Below are 19,782 nucleotides of genomic sequence, written 5' to 3'. Positions count from 1 at the left end.
CCTCTCTTTTTCTCTCAATTTTCTTCCTTCCTTTTTTTGTGAAATAATGACAGAGAAGGAAGGAAATGACAGAGAAGGAAGGAAAAAGGGAAGAGAAGGAAGAGGGAAGTGAACAGGAAAGAAACAGGTTGTGATATATGGTATTCAAAAAATCTTCTCACTTTATTCTTCAGGCATATGGCTGCCCTCTGACATTGCCCATACTTATATGCTTTTTATTTCCACTACATATACATACATACATACATACGTGTGTGTGTGTGTGTGTGTGTGAGAGAGAGCACATAGGTAATATCACATTCAGAACTGTAACTTAGGGGCACCTGGGTGGCTCAGTTGGTTAAACATCTGCCTTGGCTCAGCATGATCCTGGGGTCCTGGGATTGAGTCCCTTATCACGCTCTCTCCTTGGCGGAGAGGCTGCTGCTCTCCCTGTTTGTGCTCTCTCTCTTTGTCGAATAAAAAAAATATATATATCTTTTTTTAAAACTGTAATTTAAATGTGATATTACCAAACAATTTATGGGAATTATATGGGTTTTTTTGATATCTCCTCATTCACTCACACATAGACTAAACCAATAGCTATATAGTATAGAGCATCTACTCAATATTGATGTGATTACTGATGCCATTTGAATTATATAAAGAGAAACAGATTTCTGGAGTTTTAAACCCTCTTGAGCTAAGTAGGAGCCTTATAATCTGTTCTTCTGGTTTTTTTTTTTTTTTTGAAATTTAGTCTCTTAAATTTAGGAAAATTGATCTAATTTAGATTTTAGACTTCCTAAAATTAGATTATGCCCAGCCTCCTCTCCAGACCTATGACAAACTCTAAAATTACAAAATTTAAGCTCTTTAACACTGTCTCTCCTACATCATCTCCTGCCATTCCCACCTTCACACCTTATGTTCAGACGAAATTGGGCTGCTTAAAATTCTCTAATCCCTTTGGCTCCAAGCTAGTGATAGGAGTTAAGTACATACACAGAGACTTATCTTCCACAGCCCCTCGGTGTGGGTGTCTCCGCCTTATGGGAGGTTAAGTCGCTAATAAGCATGCCAAGATCTCTAACGTAAAACACCAATTCTAAGAGGTGGAGGATATTTAATTATAACAGTTTTTTTAAAAGATTTATTTATTTATTTGACAGGCAGAGATCACAAGTAGGCAGAGAGGCAAGCAGAGAGAGAGAGGAAGGGAAGCAGGCTCCCTGCTGAGCAGGACCCTGGGACCATGACCTGAGCCGAAGGCAGAGGCTTTAACCCACTGAGCCACCCAGGCGCCCCATAATTATAACAGTTTTAAATGATAGTAAAATAAAACAAACAAATACAGTGGAATCACGATTTTTTTTTAAAATCCCTTGATATTGCAAAATAGTGCAAAGATCAGGTGTAGCAACTTCTGGTTGCATTGGCAATCCTTGTCGTTCCAGAAGAAGCGTTGTATGTAAAACTCTGAATAAACAGATCCTAAATAGAATGCCTAGGATTGCAGTTTTGTACCTTATTTCAGACAATTACTGACAGCATTTAATGGAAAATACAGTAAACTGTACCACAGGAAATAAGATCTTCCTCCTGCATGTTTTTTTCCCCCCATGGAAAGAAAACTATCTTAACAGGGAAGCAGGAGAGAAAGCCAATTCTAAATGAATGATCTACAAAACCAAGTTAGTGATTTTGGACTTAATTTAGCCTGCGTCCAAATAAATAAGGAGGGGCCTAGAAGAGAAATGACCAAAAATAAATAAATAAGTCAATAAAAATGGCGGTTATTCTTGTCCCTTCAAAATGACACTGAAGAGATAGGAGATTAGTCACAAACCATCTCAGCAGAGCTGAAAATTGGGGCAATTCCCCAGAACTCCCGTGTGGGGAAGTGGGGGCGGAGTGTGTTACCACTGAGCAAACAGGCGGGTGACAACAGCAGGACGGTGACTCAGGGCAGGGAGTCTCTTCTGAGAGAGGAAGTGGCTCAGCCACTGTTGGGGGGAGGCGTCGACTCCTGTCTGGAGAGTCAGTACATGAGGACCTTCACTGTCTTCAAAAAAAAAAGAGATAGGCTCACCTGGGTGGCTCAGTCGGTTAAGCGGCTGCCTTTGGCTCAGGTCATGATCCCAGGGTCCTGGGATGGAGCCCCACGTAGGCTCAGCCTGGAGCCTGCTACTTCCTCTGCCCCTCCCCCTTCTCTTGCTTTCTCTCTCTCCTTCTTTCTGACAAATAAATAAATAAAATCTTTTTTTAAAAGGCGGGGAGGATATACTGCATCTCCCTTATTCTTCCCAAACTGTATACTCCAGTGCCCCTGATTTTCACATGAAATGCGATACCACCCAAATAAAGATGCTGGCTAACCAGGTGGAGGGAAGGGTGAAGGTGTGATGTTTGTCCCTGTCCAAACTTTCTAGTATTCCATAAAGAGAAGTCAATGCTGTTAGATCATCTTGGGGGAGGAAGAAAAAAGAAAGAGAAAAAGAACAAATCTGAGGCCAATTCAACAGCTAAACAAGGTTTAAGGATTTTTGGCTACTTGGTCAGCCTTTTAGAAAAGACCCAAGAAACCTGAGAGAACTACAAAGTATAAGTGTAGCCCAGTTAGGGGGAAAGATCACAGACAAGAATGGAACTGCAGGAAATCATTCTGCCTGATCAAGTTTGTGAACCTCAGTTATTATTGTGCATAATATCAAAATAGGAAACTGAGCAAATACCTATCCTTTCTCTGAAGCAGTCTGAGTTGCTTCTGAACCTAAGGAAGCCTGTAGCCAAAAAATTAGAAGACAAAACAAAATCTAAATGGATCGTTTGTTTGGTCCTGGTGAGAACTCAGTCATCAGAAAATAGACTTCTTTTGTTAGAAATCATTCTCCTCCATTAGACTGTCGAGTGCCTGCTGCAACCTAACCTGCACAGTTTGAGTTGTATCTGAATTCAAAAACTGTTGTTCCATAGAGTGAACCAAGGACAGTCCTGAAGCCACTTTGAGAAGTAAAAAGTCTGATCCTAAATCATTCCTGGTGATCTTAGAAAATGGGTCAATACATTATTTCCTCATATTTCTCCAAAGGCTTCCAACTATCTTTTCCTGAATGGATCCCCGAGTACCAATATCCTGGTGCATACCTAACCTCCCTCAAGATACCGCATCCCTAAAAAACAAACAAAAAATAAGATGAAGTGAAAAATGGCAAAGAAGAGCTCTTAGAAATGAACAATACAACAGACAAAATCTCTGATAAATGACGTGAAAGATAGAGGTAAAAAACCTCTCAGAAAAAATCCGACAAAAAGAGAAAAAGACCTTAGTAAAGAAAATGTAATAGATCCTAAGGATCAATCTAGGAGAACATCTGAAGAAAGAGGAGTTCCAGAAAAAGAGAACAAGAAAATTTCCTGGAGCTGAGGCCATGAGTCTTCAGACTGAAATGACTCCATTGATTATCAACAGAATAAAAGGGGAGAGACCCACACCAAGGCATGTAGTCAGGAAATTTCAGAACATCAGGGATGTTACTGCTCATTGGCAGTAATTTAGGATCTTAAAGGACAGTGAAACTGTTCTTTAAATGTTTGTGAGACAGTGGTTTTCACCTAGACAAATTAAGGGTCAAGTATGACAGCAAATGTAGACACGTGGGCATTCAAACATAGTTTCTACATTTGTAGAAACTACTAGATTAAACTACTACATTTCTACATTTGTAGAAACTACTAGAGAATGTACTCCAGCAGATGAAGGAGTAGACATGACAGTAAGAAAGGGATCCAACACAGGGAGGAGGCAAAGCAAACTCCCAGACTATTAATAGCTAAAGGACACCCCAAATGACAGCTGGATAACAAACCCAATAATAAGTCAATCAAGACCAGAGTAGGAGGATGGTGGGGAGTCTTCTTCTGGGGACAAACAGAATTCATAGATTATTTGTAACGTTTGAGTACTCAAAAAATAATGGTATTTGATGTATAAAAATTTCTCATGAAAAATTAAGAAATGAAGCAGTTACTAACACTAAGAAATGACAAGATGAGGCAGTGAATGCTAGGAAAAACAATGTCTTACAGGAAAGAATATGAGTCTGAAGTGTCAACATTTACACAGCCATAAAAAATATAAACACTGGATATTGATTTAACCAAAACTTGTGGTGTAACTATCTTGGGAGAGTATAAGATTTTTTTTTTTTTTAAGATTTTATTTATTTATTTGTTTGTTTGTTTGAGAGAGAGAGTGTGTGGGAGGAGGAGCAGAGGGAGAGGGACAAGCAGACTCTGCGTTGAGCACAGAGCCTGACTCACGGCTGGATCTCATGACCGTGAGATCATGATCTGAGCCAAAATCCAGAGTTAGGCACTCAATCCACTGAGTCACCCAGGCACCTGGGAGAGTGGCAGATATAAGGAAAATGGGATTGGTGGCATAAGAGATGGAAATCCTCGTTTATCATAATAGGATATTCATAAATACATTTGAAATTAATTAAATAAGACATACCAGTATCAGCAGATTGTTTAGAAATATGGAGGTAAATACCAGAAAAAAGTTTTAAGTGTTGGCTTTCAAAGAGTTTCACCTAGGGAATGAGATGCAGATGAGCAAGGGATTATTGTAAGAGTACTGTATTTTTTTAATACTGTATTTTTAAATGGTTATTACTTTACTAAACTTCCCCTTTTCCTTCCCCTACACACACACAAACACACACACACACACACACACACACACACACACTTACTTCTATGAATTAAGACCTTTTAGTGCTCAAGTATGTCTTAAGAAAGAAAACAAGAGAGACTAATTTCCATTTTTATCATAACTTAGTTTATGGACTTCATTACCTTGACCACTGAATGATATCAAGACCTTGAATGGAGATGAGAGGTTTAATTCTAGGACATTGGAAGCTCTCTGGGACATGACCTGTTGGGTTAAGGTTAGGATATGATAGGGCCTGGAGCTGTGGGAGTGCTGTTGGGGTGCTTTGGATGGGAGATCACAAGTTAGGGTGCCCAGAATAGAGGAGCAGATAACCACTCTTGACACTAGCCCAACCAGTACCCTTGTGCAAGTTAGGAAAAAACACACTCAGGAGACATTTTACTGTCATCTGTCAGAAAATCATGGAAACACAGCACAAATGAGTAATGACTATGGATGTGAAGAGAGTCCTTTGGAATCCTGCATTTCATCATGAGGCAAAAGCACTGCCTGTAGCTAAAGGTGAGGAGAGGACTGAGAAGCAATCCGAGGATTCTGATGGAAGACCTTACCTGTTTCATAATTTCCTTAGAATTATTGAGCAGGTTCACAGGAATATTTTGTAGATTCTTTCCCCCTAAACCAGGAGCTGTAAAGATAGGACATGTGTCTTATTTCTATGTATCACTTCTTTTAAAGAGCGAAGTTCATAATAAACACATAATTTCACAAGTGAAAGATTGATCTATTAAAATTATAAAATTTTCTTTGCTTTCTGTCACTGGAATTGTGTGGGTATTTTTTTTTAATTTATTTTATTTTATTTTTTTTTACCCTTGAGAAGTTTAGAACCAGGGTGTCATGGCCACCTTTCTGGATTTGAGTTCCAATATTATCACTTTCCAGTTTGTGACCCTGAGCAAGTTCCTTAACATTTCTGAGCTAAGTTTCTTTATATGAAGAATAGAGTATATGCAGTACCTACTTCATAATTCTTTGTGAGGATTAAATAAGATAATATTTAGAAAGTATTTCAGAAATCGGCATACAGTAAACAATATGTTTTACTATTATGAACTAATTCAAGCACACCTCCCCTTTACTTATATTCACAATTAACAGTTGCGTCTGTTGGGATTTACATTAGCAGGTAGTAGCAAACAACAAAACGGGATCTTTAACAGTTTGTCTCTCAGATAAAAGAAGTTCGGGGATGGGTGGTCTACATTTCAGAGGGTAGCGCCAAAGTCATCAGAGAGTCAGCCTGTTCCTACATTCCTACTGTGCCTTTTGTAACCATAGCTTCTATCTGCAAAGTTTCCTCATGGTCCAAGATGACTGCTGAAGCTCCAGCCACCATGTTTGAGTTCCAGGCAAGAAGCAAGATGGAAGAAAAAGTTAAAAGACTTCATGTAAGCTGGTTCTCCTCTCTTAAGGGGCCTTTCTGAATCTCATGTCTAGCTGCAGTAGAGGCTGTAAAAAGGAGTCTTTTATCTAATCACATAGCTACCTGGAATAAAATAAAAGTAAGAAGAAGTAACAAACAATATTTGTTTGGCAGCTAACCTCTCTCATAACTGTAAATCAAGACCTGAATGTTGCCATCATTATGAAAGATTTAATTGGTCTGAACACAACTCCCTAATTATGTTGTTTCTCTCTGCCCAATGGTAAAGTCATGCTTAAGCCACTAGAATGGGTGTTTTCTTAAAGTTTGTGGGAGGGTCATTCACTGCAAGGTACAAAACTAAGATTTTGTCACCAGTTGTTTATCTTTTGCTTTCAGGACACAAATACATACAGATATATACATGTATTTTGTCATTCTGTATTGTTCATGGATCATAGGATATCTCCAAACTGGTATGTAAAGGGAAAAGTCAGCTGATCTGGAAGGATCAACTCTTTCCTTAACTCAATCGTTTAAAAATGGTATCGCTAAAATTAGCCTATAAAACATATGATCTTATAATTGACAGACTTTTCTAGTGAGAATATTCTAAGAACTAAGATGTGATATGACATAATATGTTTTAAAAAATCTACTCTTTTTAGGGTACATTCTTACCTTTTATATAAAAGATAATTTAAGTAGTGAAGATGAGGCTGTGGAGGAGGAACAATTTTGAGGAGGGAAATTACAATTATTTTTTGAGAACTAAAGCTCAATAGTCAACATAAAGACATCACTGGTTTAAAGGATCTACCATGGACAAGGCAGATGACCAACGATCCTGGTTTGTCTGGGACGCTCCCAGTGTTAAAACTGAAAATACCAGGGCGCCTGGGTGGCTCAGTGGGTTAAAGCCTCTGCCTTCAGCTCAGGTCATGATTCCAGGGTCCTGGGATCAAGCCCTGCATCGGGCTCTCTGCTCAGCAGGGAGGCTGCTTCCTCCTCTCTCTGCCTGCTTCTCTGCCTACTTGTGATCTCTGTCTGTCAAATAAATAAATAAAATCTTAAAAAAAAAAAACAAAACTGAAAATACCAAGTCCTGATAAACCTTCAGTTTTGGGCAAACTGAGACCGTTGGTTACTCTACTTTTAGCTAATGATCAGGCTAGCTGGTTTAGAGTTGTGTGAGAGAAATTATTACATTTTTATCAGATATGGGTAACAAAAAAACCCAACAGACGTTTCATTGTGAAGAAACACTGATTCTTGAAGTCAGAGGTGAAGGTGGATATTTCCGGAAATGCCACAGGTAGGAAGGATGCAGCCCAATAGTCACAGCTTATCAGTCTGTGGTCGTTGCCATGTTATGAGCATGTGTCTGTGGATCTGTCTGCTATTGATAGTGAGTCATGCTTGCACATAAAATAAATATTAATGAATGAAGAGGATTTTTATAGTTAACTTCAACCTTAACTCTAAGGATTAGACATTAATGCTCACACCTGATTTTTTTTAGTTCTCATATAGGGTTCCCAAATAATATACAGGTTGTCAAGTTAAATTTGTATTTCAAATAACTAATGAAAAAAGTTTTAGTTTAAGTTTGTCCTGAAAATTACGTAGACCTACTTGTCCTAAAAAATTATCCATTTTTTATTTGAAATTCAAATTTAGGCAGGGATCTTGTATTTTTATTTGCTCTATGTGCAACTCTATGGGAAGAAAATCACAGTGTGGGGTGCCTGGGTGGCTCAGTGGATTAAAGCCTCTGCCTTCGGCTCAGGTCATGGTCCCAGGGTCCTGGGATCGAGCCCCGCATGGGGGCTCAGCGGGGAGCCTGCTTCCTCCTCTCTCTCTGCCTGCCGCTCTGCTTACTTGGGATCTCTGTCTGTCAAATAAATAAATAAATAAATAAATAATCTTTAAAAAAAAGAAAAGAAAATCACAGTGTGCTTGTTGGTACCAGTACAAGCATAGTCTCTTGCCTTGGTAGTGCTCTCTGAGAGGCCACAGCACACTTCTGTTTCTCCGATGAGCACCCTGTCATCCTCTCCATGATTCTTACCATTCTCCTTATTCAACTTAGCCTTTTCAGAAAAAGTCCTGGCTGCTTCATTGAGAAAAAGCACTGGGGAATTAGAGGAGGATATAAAGTAGAATTCCTTCAATCCTGTCCCTATCATCTCTCCCCAACTATTTGGGTCCATGTTCCTATCCTTTCTTCTTTAGTTCCTAACTCAGAACTGAGATCATCCTTCTGTTCAGTCTTTTGTCTTTGAATGATTCCTACAAGATGGATTCCAAAATCTTGGAATCCATCTTGTAGGGGATGCTGCTCCCTCCCTGTGGCTTCTCTTTCTTCACCATGTGAACAGTCATGGCTCTTTGATCTTTCACCAAAGGCTCCCCAGGGCCTTCTAATTGTCATCTTCTCTCTCTCTCTATTTTTGGACACTCAAGTTCTCTGAGAAGCAGTGTGCACCATATGTCCCACACCTGACTAATCAGAAACATACCTAGAAAATTTTATTAAATTACTGGCTTCAAGATCTTTCCACAGACCTACTAAATCCTAGGAGAGACCCTCACAATGTCTAGTCAGTTCTGCCTCCTGAATATCTCTGAGGTATTGAGGTTCGCTCCTGCCTCTGAGAGCCTACTGTCCCAGCACTGGTCCAGGTGACGTGACTCCTGCCAGGATTCCTACAGCTCTCTTTCAGTCTCCTCCATGCCTCTGATATACACACGCACCTCTGAATCTGAATATACATGCACTTCATCCTCAGATTAACTGTAAATTCATATTTTATCTCATCACATTTCTAATTTGAGTCCTTAACTGATTTCCCTTGCCTTCAGGATAAAATCCAAGTTCCTTAGCCTACCAGAGTTCTGAATTATGTGGCCACTGCTAGCCATTAAGCCCAATCACTCACCACCCTTCTCTCCAAGAACACTTAACTACTGAAGTTTCTTCAGGCACTGGGCAATCTCGTTTCTCAGGTTTTTCTTGTGCACTTTCAAAGCTCCTCTTACCTGGAACACCTGTAGCTACTTTAACCTCAGGCCTCCTTATCCTTTAAGATGAAGGAATTATCTGTTTACCTCTCAACCCTTGCTATATTGATAGTGAGCTCCTTGAGGGCAAACGAGGTATTCATTTTTGTGACCTCATTATATACCAAACATCAGAAGATTTTGTTGTAGGTACTCCATCAAAGAAAGAATGCCTGAATATTGAATTTAAAAATATTAAAAAGCCAATGAGTTATTTCTTGGGGGAAGAAGTGTTAGAGGGGTGCCTGGGTGGCTCAGTTGGTTAAGCGGGTGCCCCTAGCTCAGGTCGTGATCCCAGGGTCCTGGGATTGAGCCCCCCATCTGGCGCTCTGCTCAGCAGGGAGCCTGCTTCTCCCTCTCCCTCTGCTTGCTGCTCTGCCTAATTGTGCTCTCTCTCCATCTCTCTGATGAATAATTTTTTTAAAAAATCTAAAAAAAAAAAAGAAGTGTTAGAATGCAAGTTAAATTTTAAAGGGAAATGAAACTTAGAATATAATCCTTAGAAAGGAACAGGATCTGGGGCGCCTGGTGGCTCAGTCATTTGAGCGCCCAGCTCTTGATTTTGGCTCAGGTCATGATCTCAGCATTGTGGGATGGGTTCAGTTTCAGGCTCCACACTCAGCATGGAGTCTGCTAGAAGATTCTCTCTCTCCCCTGCCTCTCCTCCCCCTTACCCTGCTTGTGAACGTACATGCCCCCCCAAATAAATAATAAAAACTTGAAAAAGAGAGAGAGAGAAAGGAACAGGATCTCAGAGTTCACACAGTCCAGTTTATAATTACTATAGATTAACAAAATTTTAAAAATTAAGGGCACCTGGGTGGCTCAGTGGATTAAGCCTCTTCCTTCAGCTCAGGTCATGATCTCGGGGTTCTGGGATCGAGCCCCACATAGGGCTTTCTGCTCAGCTGGGATCCTGCTTTCTCCTCTCTCTCTGCCTGCCTGTCTGCCTACTTGTGATCTCTGTCAAATAAATATATTAAAAAAGTAAAAATTAAATGTAACTCAGATGTACACATAAACTTCATCAGAACCAACTGAGTCCATATTCAACTATGTTTGCTATTTTGTTCTGTTTTGTTTTCCTGTGTCCTTGATTCTTTGGTCTTTCCTTTGCTTTTCTTTCTCTTTACCATAAAGCCCCACACTAGCTACCAAGTTTTTTAGTGCATCTGGCAATTCTAACTAGAAACCTCAATTCTAATGACTAGTTTGTTTTGTCTAGTCATCCCTGTATTTGAGTCTGTGCTAAATAGTTCAAACATTTAAGCCCATCTTTCTTCTGCCTGTGAATAGAATGTGTTAGCTGAGTGAAACAACTTATTTCCTTTCACGAGTGCAGACATTATCATCAACTTTTTATGTGTTCTTCATATTTTTTTCTAATAATTTCCCCCACATTAATTAGAAATTATAAAATCTCCAAGCAACACTGAGTTCCTATGGGAATAATGTTTTCCTTTTTCAGGATATACAGGGATCACTCATATACTTGTGTATGCTAGATTTGCAGACACATGTAGAAATATTTATTCATCTCTCATGTTTCACCTTTTATGTACAATTTGTCTTCTGTTGCAAGTAACATAGTGTAGGGTGTTAATTTACTTTTTCCCCCAATTTTTTTATTGTGGTAAAATACATAACATAAAATTTATCATCTTACCGTTTTTAAATACCCAGCTCAATGGTGTTAAGTCCATTCATATTGTTATGCAATCGTCGCCACTATCCATCTCCAGAAGTCTTTTCATCTTGCAAAACTGAAGCTCTATTCCATTAAACAATAACTCCCCGCTATGCCCTTCCCTCGGCCCCTGGCAACCACCATGTTACTCTCTGTCTCTATGATTTTGACTACTTTAAGTACTTTATATAAATGGAATCATATGGTGTGTGTCTCTTTGTGACTGGCCTATTTCACTTAGCTCAATGTGTTCAGTGTTCATCTGTGTCATAGCAGGTGTCAGAATTTCCTTTCTTTTTAAGGCTGAATAATATGCCATTGTATGTATATACTGCATTTTGCTTATCCATCCATCCATCTGTCTATGGGCATTTGGGTTGCTTCCATATTTTAGCTATTTTGAATAATACTGCTATGAACATAAACATACAAATATCTCTTTAAGATTCTGCTTTCGGTTCTTTTGCATCAGGATCCAGAAGTGGAATTGCTGGGTCATATAGTAATTCTATTTGTTATATTTTAAAGAATTGTCACACTGAAGGGTTCTTAGTTGTCTCCCAACACTTACTTCCTGTTTTGTTATTGTTGTTGTTTTGTTTTTGATAATAGCCATCCTAATTGGTGTTAGGCAGTAACTTGTTTTTATTATTAGGATTATTTGGCTGATTTTAAATAAATGGATAGCCTACAGTTATTTTTAAGTATGTTTATAAAGCTTTTTTAGTTGCCGTTAACAGATAATAGATAAAACATACTGCTCTCATTTCCTGATTATTGATCTCTAATCGTTCTGACACCAAATAATTGGTCACCTTGAATTGGTGACAATATCATGTATGCTTACCAACCTTGAAATTTGGTATTAAAGTCCGAAAAGGCAACTGGCTTTTTTTGGGGGGGGGATGTTATTTAATGACTATATTTGATAAATAATAAAATTAATAAAAACAAAATGAAACTTTTTTTTCCCTGAAGAGACAAATCACTGATACTCCTAAAACTGAACTCTTTGAAGTGATATTTTAACCTCTCAGAGGTTGGTGAATATATTGTGGGTAGAATTTTAAAAAAAAGTGTTTCACAAATGATTCTTGTTTTCCTTTGGTGACTTGAATATTTTAGAAGCCAAAAATACCTTTTGGATATGCCATATGTATATGACCTAAGATGACTTTTTCATAAAGCAGGGGATGCAGGGGATCCATTAAGTACATGGGTCTGGACTTCTGAGACATATGGAACAGACTCTTGAATTGTTTACTATCAACATGAATCATCATGTTACTAAGTTACCTTTCATTTAATACCAATTATATGACAGGCGCTACACTAGGTATTTTGTTATCTTATTAAATCTTCCCTCCAGTGAAGTGGGTAATTTCATTTCCATTTTATAACTGTAATATGCAAAGAGAAAATTCAAAATGGGCAGAGTCAGTTGCTAGGTAAGTGACAGTCAATTTTCCAATTCAGGCCTGCCAAGGCTACTAGTTGTGAAGGTTAAATAAAATAACCCAAGTGGAAACAACCTAAATGTCCACTGATGGGTGAATGGATAAATAGTATATGATATACACATTCAACGAAATATTATTCAGTCTTAAAAAAGCAATGAACTTCTGATACATTCTACAACATAGATAAACCTGAGGTCATTGTGCTAAGTGAAATAAGCCAGATACAAAAGGATGAATATTGTATTATTCTACTTATATGAGGTACTTAACAATAGTCCATTCATAGGGACAGAAAGTAGAATAGTGGTTGCTAGGAGCTAGGAGGAGAGAGGAATAGGGAGTTAGAATTTCATGAGCACAGGGCTTCAGTTTGGAATGATGGAAAAGTTCTGGAGATGAACAGTAGTGATGGTTGCACAACAATGCAAAAGTATTAGTGCCACTAAGCTGTACCCTTAAAAATAGTTTAAATGGGAGACCTGGGTGGCTCAGTGAGTTAAGCCTCTGCCTTCAGTTCCGGTCATGATCTCAGGGTCCTGGGATGGAGCCCTGCATTGGGCTCTCGGCTCAGTGGGGAGCCTGCTTCTCCCTCTCTCTGCCTGCCTCTCTGCCTCCTTGTGATCTCTGTCTCTGTCAAATAAACAAATAAAATCTTTAAAAAAATAGTTAAAATAGTAAATCCTATGTTAGGTGTATTTACCACAACAAAAGTAACTTATGAAAACTCTTTGGTAGACCTATAGGCTATTATAGGACCAATACAAGGTTGAGAATCATGAGACTCTATTTGTAATAATAAATGAAAGTGGGAAGGAGATCATTAGTGGGATGTCATTTAAGCGATCAGACCTAGCTCTACTTATATTTACAATAAATCAGGGAAATTGTCAGGGAGAAATATTAGAAATTTCCTAAACTTATTTACGGAATATGGCATTTTTGGTTATCTCTTGGAATGTTTTTTGTTGATATTAAAAATTCTTATAAAACAAGACAACATTCTATGAATGGATACCACTATGCCTCTATTGTGTAGCAATCAAGTGGAGGCTTCCGTCAGTTGTAGTCAACAAATCAATAATGAGGGCTTACTGTATGCAGGGTTCCATACTAAGCACTGAAAGCTGACTCATACATCTTATCTTTCTCTGCAGCCCATGCCTGACGCCAGGGAAAGTAAGCCTAGAGAAAAAGCTGTAAAAAAGAGGTGAGTCAGCCAAGTGGCTAAAGTCTTTTGAAAGGAATGTTACAAAGGAACACAGAGATAGTCGGATACACAGATGAGCATGCACACTCTCACTCTCTGAAACTAAAAGTCGGATTTAAAAAAAAATTCTAGTAGACCAGATGCTGATGGATAGTTTTTGCATCGCTTTTTCCCTCCTGTCCCTATTTTAGGGTATGATGTTTCCACCTTCTACCTTTAGCATTTTAAACACATGCATAAGAGAAGCGTGCAGAAAATGAAGCAAATCACCTCCATCTGTCCACTTGCCTGAAGCCAAGTTCCTAACTCTGAATGAAAAGGGATATATGTATAGGTACAAAGTACCCATTATTTCTGGAAGAACATCGAATTATTGCAAATCCAAGACAAATGCAGTTAATTCGATTGAAAAATAGGCAAATGACCAGATGAGCAAAATGATCTCCAGATGGTCAATAAAGATATCAAAAAGAAGTTTAACTTTATTAATTTTATTAATTTATTAATTTATTACTCATCAGAGAAAGCCAAATTGAAATCACAATGAGATACAACTATAATTTCATCATAATGGTTTAAATAAAACTGTTGAAATAAAAAAAAGACACTATCAAATGTTTGAACATTTGGAATGTTTGAGCCGTGGAATTCTCATACACGTATGGAATTCTCATATGCTGATGAGAGGATGAGAGGAGGGAAAATTAGTATAAACATTTTGGAAAACTGTTTGGCAGTTTTTTGTTCAAGTTGAATATACATACATAAATATATATATTCACTCTAAAATCTAGCATATCCACTTGTAAGAATATACTCATCAGAAATAATTACATATATTCACTCAAACATGTATAAGAATATTCTTAGCACTGTTGGTCATAGTAGCCTTGTTATGGGTTAAATTGTGCCTACCCCTCCCCCCCAATTTATTTATTTATTTATTTATTGACTATTATAAAAGTTTATTTAACAAAAAAGTTCAATATGAAAATGCACACGACCTGATTTTTTTTTAAATTTATTTATTTGTTTATTTGACAGAGAGAGAGAGAGAGAGATCACAAGCAGGCAGAGAGAAGGCTCCCTGCTGAGCAAAGAGCCCGATGCGGGGCTCGATCCCAGGATCCCGGGATCATGACCCAAGCCGAAGGCAGAGGCTTAACCCACTGAGCCACCCAGGTGCCCCGACCTGATTTTTATATTGAAGTAAAACAGGTACTGTGGAGAGGGGACATGTGGAAGCAGTTGATTCTTCTGATGAACACATCCATTGTTTATACTCGTTCTAAGGCTTCTAACATGATGATACTATTTCCTCGTATTACCACCAGTCCAGTATTGTTCTATTGCCCACTAGTTGCCATCTCCACACATTCGTCTATCACAAGATTCGTAAACGGATCGGATCCCCACAATATTTCTTGAACATGTCTGCCACCATTTAATTTAAATGATAATTTCTTGTCCATAAATTTTTCAACTCGGGAGGGTGAGCTTTGCTCATGGTGTCTACTCGGCAAGCTCAAAGATGCCTCCCTCTTCCCCCTAATTTATATCTTGAAGTCCTAACCCCCAGTATCTCAGACTATGGCCTTATTTGGAAATAGGGTCATTGCAGATGTTATTAAAGTGAGGTCATAGTAGGGTGTAGCCCTAATCTGACCGATGACCTTTAAGAAGGGGAAACTTTGGACACACACACACACACACACACGCAAGGAGACTGCCAAGTAAAGATGAAGGCAGAGGGTGGGGTAATGCTTTTACAAGGCAAGGAATACCAGTCTGCCAGACAACCACTAGTAGCTGGGGGAAAGGCATGGGACAGATTTTCCCTTATATCCCTCCAAAGCAACCAATCCTGCTGACACTTGGTCTCAGACTTTGATCCTCCAGAACATGAGATAATAAATTTCTGTTGCTCAAGACACTCAATTTGTGATACTTTGTTATGGCAGCTCTAGGAAACTAATACAAGCCCCAAATTAGAAACAAGCCAAATGTCACAGTAAAACAGGTAAATAAAGTAGGGTATATTCCTGCATTGGAGTACTATACAGCAACAAAAATGAACTAGCTACAACTACACTCAACTATATGAATAAATCTTGGGAATATAAAGTTAAGTAAAAAAAATCAGACTCGAAAGCATACGTATAGTATGACTCCATGTATATAAGTCAAAATGATAAATTAGCCAAAACGAATTTATGGTGTTCCAAGTAAGGATTTTAGTTACTTTTGTATGGGAGAAGAGATAGGAATTGGGCCAAAGGTTTTTCTGAGGTTCTGGAAATATTCCATTTTTTAAAAATTTTTTTATTTTAAAGGTTTTTATTTATTCATTTATCAGCAAGAGAGAGGGAGCCCAAACAGAGGGAGAGGCAGGCAGACGGAGAAGCAACCTCCCTGCTGAGCAAGGAGCCTGACACTGGATTGGATCCCAGAACCCCAGGATCATGACCTGAGCCAAAGGCAGATGCTTAACTGACTGAGCCACTGAGGTGTCCCGGAAATATTCTATTTCTTAATATGGGTCCTGGTTGCATGGGTTTGTTTGGTTTATGAAAAATCATTGAGCTGTACACTTATGAATTGCATACTTACTAAAGTATGTGTATTTCAATAAAAAGTTGTTAAAGTGGAAAAAAAAACAAGAAAATCCCTTTTCCTTCAATTGTTTGTGACCTTTGGTAAATTTCTTAAGACTCTAGGTGTCAATTTCCTGATACATAAAATGGTAGTAACAATAGTTGTGAAATACAGGGAGATAATATATATGATGCACTTGTCAAAATGGCTCCCAGCATTTAATAAATGTTAGCTATCATTACCTTAATTATAATGATTGACAAATATACTATGGAGTAGTTTTACTTCTAGATAAACAACTGGTGTATTTTCTATGGTTACGCACATTGGAGTCTTTTATTTATTTTACGATGACTCATGCAGAGCATAAGCCGAGATACTTAGCCTAGAAAAAATATGATGTGGCCTAAGTTAGGAGGCCTAACCAGCTTCTGGGATCTTTGACATAATCTCCGTCATCTCTAAATTATATTTATTCCACATTTTAACTGTAAAAGGTATTATACATCACTTTTTTTCTGCAGTCACTAGAAAGGCAAAGAACCTCCAGGATTAATATTACTTTGTATTTGTATGGTTGCATTTCATTTGAGCTTCCCAACCAGCGAGACAGCTAGGGAAGGAATTTGTATTCTGATATTTAAGATGAGCAAACCAGCTCAGCAGGTTAAATGACTTGCTCAGTAGCTGCATTGCTAAGCCGTGCAGAGCTGGAACCAAAGCTATTAGAAAATTATGTAGATAATTCAGGAAGTAAAAGGAGGAGGGTAATTTAAGGTGAATAGTAAGAATCTTTGCTTGAGCAATGATGCCCAGTGGAACTTTCTGTGATGATGCAAACGTTCTTTATTTGCTCTGTTCAACACAATAGCCCCTATGCACTTTTAGCTGGTGTCACCCAGGAATCAGGTTTTTAATATTAATTTAAATGTAAATGGTTATGTGTAACTATCCTATGTATATGCAACTGTATCGTTTTCAGGAATCATGGTCAAAGGGGTGGGGCTGCACGGAGAGCTGGCGTCTTGTTCACTTTACGTGTTTAGGTCATCTTATCTGAATGGACATGCATGTATGGGGTTGGGATTGTTTGGTTTTTAAGCTTGTATGTATACAACTAATGTTAGGTATCTATTGTATGTTTGAAGATTGTCTTTTGGGAGGGCTCATTTATTGCATTTTAAAAAGTAGACATTCATAGGGACCCTGCTGCTAAACCAATTTCTAGACAGCCTGCTTCCGGGTCGTGGTTTCGTAGTTAGCAAAGGAGCTCCCTTGCTGTGATCTATTGAAAGTCAACCCTCAACACTAGGGTTTGAAAAAAAAATAGTAAGTAAAAAAAAGGCAGAGAAAACAATATCTAATATGTGTTTATAAAATAAAAATTAAACAAACCAACAGAAGTAGTTGTTTTACTTTTTCAAAAGCAGCAACCCCTGAGAGAATTAGCAACGATCTTAGAATTTTATCCTGTTTGGTGGCAATACCTTTGACTACATTTCTTCCAAAAGAAATCTTGACATGTTGAGTTCATGATGTGTTTATGTTCTATATTTAGTTTTATTAGTACTGCTTCAGAGGGCTCTTTCTTGTTGGATGTGGTAGGAACATCAATGGAGTATTTTTTATTGTTTTATGAATTACCACATTTGAACCAAGCTGGTAGTGGGGTGGTAGATTCACAGATAATCACTTCAAGGCTGCATTTACCTCTCTGAGCCTCAGTTTCGATATATCCAAAACGAAGTTTTTGGAATAGGTGACTAGGAAGGTCCCCAGAAAAGCTGAAGTTTTATGAATCCATGAAAACACACATTTCTCTCTTTTCCAGATATTTGAGTTCTAAAGAAATTTCAGTGTCCTGTAAGTAAGCCAAATCATCTGTTCCTTCAAACCAAAAAAAATTAAATTTGATTTTCTACTCTATGTGCTATATTTGTATGTACACATGTGTTTTTGTAATATTTATGTTTATTATTTATTTATTTATTTATATTTTTTAAAAATGTTTTATTTATTTATTTGACAGAGAGAGCGAGATCACAAGTAGGCAGAGAGGCAGGCAGAGAGAGAAGGGGAAGCGGGCTCCCCACTGAACAGAGAGCCTGATGCAGTTCTTGATCCCAGGATCCTGAGATCATGATCTGAGCCAAAGGCACAGGCCCAACCCACTGAGTCACCCAGGTGCCCCTATGCGTTTGTTTTTAAAAGTCAATATCTGGGGCCACCTGGGTGGCTCAGTGGGTTAAAGCCTCTGCCTTCGGCTCAGGTCATGATCCCAGGGTTCTGGGATCGAGCCCCACATCAGGCTGTCTGCTCAGCAGGGAGCCTGCTTCCTCCCTCTCTCTCTGCCTGCCTCTCTGCCTACTTGCGATCTCTATCTGTCAAATAAATAAATAAAATCTTTAAAAAAAAAAAAGTCAATATCTGGGGTGCCTGGGTGGCTCAGTGGGTTAAGCCTCTGCCTTCAGCTCAGGTCATGATCTCAGGGTCTTGGGATCAAGACCTGCATTGGGCTCTCTGCTCAGCGGGGAGCCCACTTCTCCCTCTCTCTCTGCCTGCTGCTCTGCCTACTTGTGATCTCTCTCTGTCAAATAAATAAATAAAATCTTTAAAAAAAAAAAGTCAATATCTGAATGCTATGATCTGAATGTTTGTGTCCCCTCCCTCCAAATTCAAATATTGAAAATCTAATGCCCAATTTGATGTGTTAGGTGGTGGATCTTTGGGAGGTGATTAGGTCCAGAGGCATGGGATTAACACCATTATAAAAGAGTCCCTAGATAGATCCCTCAAGGCCCCTTCTGCCATGTGAGGATCCAATGAGAAGCTGGCAGCCTGAAACTTGAAAAGGGGCACTCACTAGAACCCAACCATGCTGGCATCCTGATTTTGGCCTTCTGGCCTTGAGAGCTGTGAGAAATAAATTTCTGTTTATAAGCCATCCAATCTATGGTGTTTTGTTATAGCGGTCCAAACAGACTAAAATACTTTAAGGATGAAGGTTTGAGCTTGAGGTCTTTACCTTTATTGGGGAAATCATGCCAGATTTCTCAGTGATCATTCTTCATAAGCAGAATTTATAGACATTTCATGGGAACTTTACATATTATTGACAGGTAAAGTGGGATAGTATAAATATTTTATTTTATCATATCTAACAGATATAAAAGGAACTTCCTTTTTTCATTATCTTGGCTTACTTTGGCTCTGTCAGTCCATCCATTTTTCTCTCCCTATTTGAATCTTGAGACTGGGAAATGGGTACGAATTTCTTCTTAGTTCTGGAAAGGCAACATCTTGTGAGTCACTCCATCGGAATACTGTCATCATTTTGTCCCTTCAGGTATCGAATGCCCTTTATCCTCACTACGGAGACCAGGCAACTTTATCGTACGGAAACCTTATTGTGAATGTCGTACTGTGTTGTTAACTATGAAGAGCACTCTGACTTCAGATGATCTAACAAATGAGGCCTGGTTCTTGTTATGGAAGAGTGTTGAACATGTTAAGAATACCTTGATATATAGAAGACATTTTTCTCTCCTAGTATTTTATGCACACACCTACACCCACATATACACACAAATAGTATTTGTCTTCTTACACAATGATCTTGCATTAGTTAGTCAAGAGAAACATGTCATAATAGGCAAGATGCTCAGTGCCAGCCCTGCT

The 19,782-nt window shown here is 38.5% G+C and overlaps 1 pseudogene across 1 annotated transcript; it reads right to left on the bottom strand.

Annotated features, from left to right (window-relative positions):
• Nucleotides 1-14,786: 14,786 nt before the first annotated feature.
• On the bottom strand, nucleotides 14,787-15,016 carry LOC308339625 (small nuclear ribonucleoprotein G-like; annotated as a pseudogene). The gene has a single exon. The product of its transcript is annotated as a small nuclear ribonucleoprotein G-like (transcript).
• Nucleotides 15,017-19,782: the final 4,766 nt, after the last annotated feature.

Source organism: Martes martes, assembly GCF_963455335.1.
Source record: "Martes martes genome assembly, chromosome: 3".
NCBI classification, from domain to species: domain Eukaryota; kingdom Metazoa; phylum Chordata; class Mammalia; order Carnivora; family Mustelidae; genus Martes; species Martes martes.
This window is presented reverse-complemented; position numbering and strand designations above follow the sequence as displayed.